Here is an 8,112-nt window from a genome sequence, read left to right on the forward strand (position 1 = left end):
CCTTCCCATTAAAATTGTTGGAATTGAAAAAAAGTATCAGAAAAATTAAGTGGGCCTTGAGCATTAGAAATAACCAAAGAGGGCCGAGGATTTAGCTCAGTGGCACAGTGCTTGCCTGGTAAGCATGAGGTCCTGAGTTCAATTCCCAGGACAAAAAAAAAACCCCAAGAAATAACCAAATGAAATAGAGGTGGAAGAATAGCTAATTGAGAGGGTGACTGTTAAAATTTACCTTTGGATACTCACTTAAACCTAGAGTAGTAATATACACGGTGCTTACACTAAAACATCAGATAGCTAAAAATAAAAAATGTGTTTTTGGCTTTTGATAGATTGAAATTTCCTTAATATTTGGTATCCTAGAAAAGTGGTCAGTTTTAACTTTCTGGAAGGAAAGTAATTGTCCTAAAGAAAGTGCTATTTAATTTTGAAGAAATTAAAGTGAGATAAGAAATAAACAATTCTTACGGGGGCTCATTTTTCAAAAAGGTATGAAGAATTAGACTGATGATGTTGTATAAGGCATATTTCAATGGCACAGAGCACTACACACCCAGCTATTTAGGGCCTTACCTCAGCTTGATTATTCAGCTGCAGAAAAGGGAAATGCTGTGGTTGTAACCATTAAAATCTTAGTTTGTCTAATTACCTATGTTTTATAGATAAAAATAGCATTGTTATTTAAATTTGTGCTCCACTGTCTCTGAAAGAAGCAGTTGTTCAAGATGCAATTGTTTTTGTTCTTTTTCTTCCAGGTCCTCCAGTCTTGGAGACTATGAGGGAGCCTCTGTACCCAGGGAAAAAGTTACCCTTTACAGGGGGGAAGGGTAAACCAGTAGGGAATACAGTACAATCCCAACCCTACTGGGAGGGGCGGGAGGGAGGTGTTGCCGTCACTGTATTAAGTCGATGTTGGGAAACGTTTTAACATCTGGAGCCTTTGTGGGTGGAAATCTGTCTCCAGTTACAACTCCGCACTGGATGTGAAGAAGCAAAAAAAAAAAAAAAAAAAAAAAAAAAAAATCAGTCTACTCACAAAACAGTACATTCTGGAATATTATGGGGAATTGTACCAAAACAACCATATAAATGATGCATAGGGAAAAGAAAGCGGAAAAATTCTGTAGCGCACAATAAGAGACCTAAGAATGGGGGTTATATTCAGTAAAAGAAGCTTTTTTCTTTTTAATTTAAAAGTTTTTATATAAATGTTCCCACATTATGGGGCCGTGTTTTGCATGCTGATGAAGAGCTACACAAAGCTAATACAGTTAGAATCAGCTTGCCTTCCCATAGTAGAAGCAGATTCTTGGGAATTAAAATTTAAGGTACCCCCCAGAAAATGTTGGAAATAAAACAAAATAAGTTTGAACCAACGAAGCACCCTGTGAAATGCCAAATGAGTCACTCCTTTTACCTTTTTCGGGTGGGCAGGGAGGGAGGAATAGGTAGGGTGGGCATATCAAACTAAAGTTGGCATCTTAATTTTACATTAAACATTAGTGAATATAATTTTATGGTGTACTTCATTAGATTTAATTTCTAGGCCAACACCTTGTTTTAAAGTCCAGTTTAAGGTTCAGGCATGCATTCTGGCTCCTAGTGATTGAAAGTCATTTAAATTAGTGGGAAAGTAGCATGCTCGCATCACATAGAGTGAGGTTGGTATTCATTTACCTATGTTGCGCCAGTTCGTCTTGCAGTTTACCAATTCAGTATAGCCCTGCATTTAAAATTCCTTTTTTTAAGGTTCGTGGATTTTATTTTTATTAAGAATATAGATATATAAAGTACTGTAGTTTACAGCTAGGCCTTGAAATATCTTTTTAGGATCTGTTAGGAATAAGATTGACATTGTATTGTGTGTAACCTGCACAATGTGGAAAGCTGATATACCTGTGCAAAATCTTTGCCTCTGTGCTGTCAGTGTGATGTGCTTTCTGCATGGTTATATACTACTAGTGACTTTATCAAAACTTCTAAAATTTAAATTACATGGTAAAAAGATCTGTAAAAGGCTGCGTGTTGGCACATAAAGACAATTATAGAGATTGAAAATGATTGCTATAATTCATTGTTTATTCCCACTCAGCATATTGCCTTCTAAACTTTACTTTTTTTGTTCAAAGCATGATCTTAAAGATATGTTTAAGTTAATGGATGTAATGCAGGGTTCCTACACTATTGGCGCATGTTGGTGGCCCTTTGTGCCCTAGATATAATGCACACAGGGTGCAAGTTTAAATCTGCAGAGTGAAAGTTGGTTTGGATCCTCTTCATTTCATTTGTTTGGCTTTTCTGTTATTTTTCTCTACTTACCATGTATTCCTGTGAATAAATCCTTGTTAAGTTAATCCTTTACTTTTCCTTTCATGTGTATTTTCTTACATACTGTGAATGTGAAGACCTAACTGGTACACTTGATCCTGTGTCCATATGAAAGTGCAAGTCTTTATTAATTTGGATTGCCTAAACAGTGTATCCCATGATGATGAAGGAAAATGGAGAGATTTTTGTTTTTAACTCTGCTGGTCAGAGATGAAGCCACGCCTTTCCATTTTTCAATGCTGCATATTTAATCTGCAACAAAAATGTTAAGCCATAACAGCCTTTTTATATTTTAGTTTGTCACCTTTGCATTGCAGAATAAATACTGAATAACCATTTTTATAAGCAGTTGCTCCTCTTTGCATGGTTCTATTCTCTAAAAATGTTGAATGATACAGCCATTGCACTGACATTTGAGCTGTGTGCGTGTGAATTTATAAATACCGTTTCAAAAAATTTCTGATGCATGGTAGCATGCAGAAAGGTTTTTGTTATTGTGTATGTGTGTGTTTTTTAACATGTTCTTTCACCTTTTCTCTACTTTGGCTTTGCAAATTTCAGCCTGTTGAACCTGAGATCATTTTATAATGCCCATTTTTAAAAGAATTATTACAATTTAGATTCAAAGGTTTATGGCATTTTGCTTTCTAGTTTAGTTGTTTTATTTAGAGCTCAGAATTTGCTCCTTAGTCTCTAAAACCTGAACAGGTACCTATTTTGTCCTTAAATATAGTGATTCCTTTTAGTACTTAATATGGTTAACTTTAATATTCCGGAGGAAGAGAGTAAATATCTTTAAGAAATAGTCAAATTCTCAAAAACATAGTAAAACAGTACATAAAAACCTTCAATAGATTTATCTTGGCCTGTGACTAATGATTCTGTATTGATGAAAAGTAATATTGTCATTCATCTGATTAAAAATTAGTTTGTAATTAGGCAAATGTACAAAATAAGTATGTGCCCATTTTTATATTCACTTGACTTGTTTCCATATTTAAAGAAATTTTAATTTTAAAATATAAAATCAGGTGAATGTTAACTGGCAACCTAATAATAGGTTAAACTTATTTTTTCCATTGAGATTATTGTTTCTTGATTTATATTGTATTTCAGATAACATAGTATAGCACAGGAATTTGCAGAAGCCATTTAAGTTATCTTTTGAGGTAAGCTTTAATTTAGCATTTATTCTTCTGGTGAAACTTACTGCATCATGGGATATATATATATATATATATAAAGCAATTAATTCTTGTGGTGTAATCTTAATAGTTTTGAATGTTGACTGAATGGCTATGAGATTGTGATTTGTCTTTGTTACATTCCAGTGTTTCTGCCTCTTGGCATGCTTAGAGCACGGCTTTACTTCATCTGCTCCTTACACACTAAAATGCCCTTAGTGTGATCAACTACAGAAATAGCCGCTGCTAAGTGATGTAGATTTTCTACTTGAATATTTTTATGTTGTAGGAACCTCAGGAGGTCAGTGTTTACTGTTTTATATATGCCTTCTTTTTCCTGTTTGAGCTTCTCTTTTTGAAGGATTCTAACAGAACAAAAGCTGCTGATCAACCTAAGTTGGAAACAGAAAGTATGTTTAATGTAATTTAAATGCATGTTTGGCAGTTTCACGTTACAGTCCATAATTAGCAAGTAAACTTAGTGCCACAGATACTCATTTATTCAGGAAGTAATTTGCTTTTTGTATTGTCTAATAAGACTTCATACTGTGTATAAAAATCACTTTTATATTTTTTGGTTGGTTATTTCCAAAATAATCAACATGTAAATATCTTTAAGAGCCAGTTCTGATGCTTTACATTATAGCTACTTGCTTTTGTTACGCAAGTTAGATTTCAGAATAGACTTTAAAACACTTAACCAAGCCATTACATCTTAAAAACAAAACAAGTAGCTTTTTTTTTTTTGTAATTAACATATTGATAAAACACTGTGATTTTTTGGTTAAGACTTTTTCATTGATCTGAATTGCTTAAATTGCATATATTGTAAAATAAGATCAGATGTATATTTTAAAATAGTTTCCACTGACTTTCCTCTTGAAATGCTTTGTCTACTCAGTTATAAAATATTGATACAAGTTTTATCTCAGGTGAATACCCTTATCATGTTTGCTTTTGTGACATACATTTATAAAGGGTCATCATACTTAGGCTTTTTTGTTTATGTGATGTATTTCATTATGAATCTTGCCCATTTTTCTAGTTTTAGCAGACTGAAGGGTTTAGCCTGCTCTTCACAAGCCTTTTGTGTGCGTATTATTTGAAAATGTATTCAATTTGGTTCTCCAGACACTGAAAATAGAAAATTTTCTCCCCCGTATAAAATTATTCTGCATAGGTGAAATGCCAGAAGTAAACTAGGTATGTTTTAAACTCTTTAGTCTGAACTTCAGACCTTTGCCATGAAGGAAAAAAAAATTTTTTTGCTTTGTTTCATTTTGTTTTTTTGCTTCATATAATTCATATTGAATGTATTAACAGATAACGGTGCAAAACATTCTTTCCAAGAGAAGAGTGTATCATAAATAACTGCATTTTCAGTCCTTCCTTTGTTAATACTTAAGAAACGCACAGCTTTGCTAACTGAATTATTTTTGCAAATATTACAAGGGAGGAAAACACTAATTATCGCTACTAATACTGTTAAGGAGGTGTAGGCATTGGAATTGATAAGAAAACGAGTCCTCAAATAGTTAAGGGCCTGGGATAATGTAGGTAAAATATTAGATCAATAGTGAGCTGTGTTAACAATATTATGTAGTATTAGTATCATGCAGTAGCATCGTATACCAGCTTAGTGCATTTTGTACTGTATTAAATACGGCAGTACTTCTAATGACTTTAAATTTTATGTGAACTTTTGGTTTCATTCACCTGTATATTTGCTGGGTAACTTGGGACTAATCTTTTTAGTCTTGCATAGATCTTTCTCCCATTGGCATTACATGTGTATAGATAATTTTTTAGGCCTAATTATTATGCATATTAATTTTTAAGGTATACATTTAAATTTGTAGCAGCTGTTATGGTTTATATCCCAGAATAGCTAAATGTGTGCATGATTTTAAGGGAAGTTAAAATTGTGGGGTTTTTTCCACTTGCATTTTACAGCCAAGCCAAATCTATTTGCCAAGCTGTGTATCACTAAATAGAAATGCCAGTAGTTTTCCTTTTTTAATAGTTTTTATTTACCATAGAATCCCCTAACACTGTGGCTTATTAAACAGAATTGGCTATTTTACAGGTCTGATTAGCTTTCTCAAAGCCTGCTATTAACACAGTTAGCCTACAAGGCAGTATTGGCTCCCTCCTGATGTCAGCCTCATAAAGGGTTCTACTGTACTTCTCATGCATCTTTTTTTTTTTTTTTTTTTTTTTTTGGTGGGTATACTAGGGTATACTACCAAATTGAGCTTGGTGGATTTTTAAAGGAGATAATAATTAGACAATACTGTATAATTAACTGCTCAATAGATTATCACCTTGTGAGAAGAGATATTTAAATGTGGTAAATGACTTCATATTATAAAGCAGTTTTACACTTAATATTCATGTTAACATTGGGTGCAATAATTTAGTAGTGTTAGCTTTAGTTATAAATAACTGGATCTTTCTGCTGACAACTTAGGTTGTATGAGTTATGCTTAAAAGCTTTAAATCTGATGTTTCCTGTACCTGCCACATTTATGTTAGAATGTGTCCTTCAAACATATCCTCCTGCAATTTCTCAAACTGTACTAAATTGGTATTTCTTGAAGTCTAACTCTGTGCTAACAGATCTTCATTTTAAATAGAATACGGTTTTAATTTTTGATAAGCTGCTGAATTTTAAAAAGAGTTTTTTGGGGCCACCAAATATTTTGGATCATGCAGAGAATATATATTGTACTGTAGTAATTTTTGTATTTACATTTGTATGATGTGACATAATAGATGTGAATGTTAATCACTGCTTGACTATGTTAATAAAGTTGTTTAACTATAGATGTTGCACTCTGATTTTTAATGAAAGGAACTGAGCTTGCTTTCTCCCACCACCCTCCTTTTGAGTCCTAATAGATCTTGTGGGTCCCAGCCCCAACCCCTGTTGTTTGTTTTCTTGTTAAAGACGTATCATTGGTTTTCTGAGTTTAGTGCACTCACTTTTTAGGTTGAGTGTTTTTCTTATTTATGTAGTACATACAATCCCTATCTATGTTCTCTACATTTTAACTTAATTCTATTATTGGTAAGTTTCTGGGTTCAACTGTTAAAGGGTAGGTGAGATGCTGCTGTATAAAAAGGAATTAAAGGTGAAGCTGTGACTATAAAACATGTAAAGGTAGATTGCATGCATGAGTGTGTATGAATGTCCTTTTATAGCTTTTTGGTCATCCTTCAAGAAGTTAAGGCTTATAATTCTGGAAATTAACATTTCTGCAAGTTATTTTTTTCTGTGGATTGTAACCCTTTATAGTTGCTGCATGTCACTAATTAAAGTGTATTAGTACATTTTGGGGAATATGTGTTCATAGCAGTCGAGTAGTCTTCTATTTGAGATTTAGAACATTTTGGGAGAAGGCAAATTTGAAATACAATTGATGACAGGAAAACAAATTAGAATTTCAATATTGTGTTCTAAAACTAGTTTTAGAATTTAGAACTTAAATTATGGAAGAAGTTAATTAAATTCAACCTAATCATTAGTTCAAGGTCCAATTTGTTGCTACTATTCTTAAAGAAATTGTGCCTGAAGCTTAAGCATTTTTTGTAAACCTGTAAGATTCTAGTGAAACTGAAGCCCTACCACTCGATGCAAATGATTTTTCTCAGTTCAAGTGCTATTAGTGATAAAGATGACTCCTCAGTTTTTTAGTTAACGGGCATTTTTAATCTTGTAATTTTGTAACCTGACTCCACAGTTTACATATCATGTAATCATTTAGGAGTGGTTGGAATTGCCCAACTCTGACTGGATTTTCTCTGTATTGTGCAGAAGAATATGGAAATGCTGGTGCTATGGTTGCCAATTTGTAATCCATAATCTCCAAAACATCCAGTGTTCAGCCGGGCATGGTGGCTCATGCCTGTAATCCCAGCACTTGGGAGGCTGAGGCAGGAGGATCATTGGGAGTTCAGGACCAGCCTGGGCTACAAAGTGAGCTCAAGGCCAGCCTGAACTACATGGCACGAGACCCTGTCTCAAAAAAGAAAAAAAAACAAAGAACATCCAGTGTTCATTTCAGCTGTTTGCAGATTACAATTTTGAAAATGAGCATGATTTCTAATCCAAATAACACAGTATTGCAATACTTAGAATCTTAGAATTTCTGCCAGTTGTTAATGCTATTCATTGCAAGGACTATTAGAGCTGTTTCACTATGACAATTTAAATTTTTATTTAACAACTACCCAGTGATATAATACTTCTGTGCATATGAGTGTACAGTCGTGATGTTGTATCCTTTTGTTTGCTGTGTCATTTTGAGTTAAGATTTAGTTGTGTAGTTCAGGCTACCCTGGAACTTGCTATGTAGGCCAGGCTGGTTTCAAATTCATGTGATCCTCCTGCCTTGGCCACCTAAATACTGGCATTACAGGTATGCCCCATCATCCCTGGCTATTGTATCCAAATTCTTAATACACACTGACATTACCACTACATGGTATCATATAAACAATTTACACAGCTGTCTTTAGGGCATTCAGAAGTTGTTCCTCAGTCTTTGCTTTTTTTTTTTTTTATCGGTACCAGGGATCGAACTCATGACCGCCTGCT

General features: G+C 33.8%; 1 protein-coding gene across 2 annotated transcripts in view; it reads left to right on the forward strand.

Moving 5' to 3' along the window:
• The window catches only part of Tnpo1 (transportin 1), an 86,678-nt gene extending 80,340 nt beyond the window's left edge, over positions 1-6,338 (forward strand). For both annotated transcript variants that reach the window (XM_063258333.1, XM_063258334.1), the window contains exon 25: positions 756-6,338. The gene's annotated coding sequence lies outside the window, so the exon portion shown is untranslated. The remainder of the gene's footprint in view (positions 1-755) is intronic.
• The last annotated feature ends 1,774 nt before the right edge of the window (positions 6,339-8,112 follow it).

This window comes from Cavia porcellus, unplaced genomic scaffold (genome assembly GCF_034190915.1).
Source record: "Cavia porcellus strain 051 isolate PalLab524CR breed Dunkin Hartley unplaced genomic scaffold, mCavPor4.1 scaffold_11, whole genome shotgun sequence".
Taxonomy (NCBI): Eukaryota; Metazoa; Chordata; class Mammalia; order Rodentia; family Caviidae; genus Cavia; species Cavia porcellus.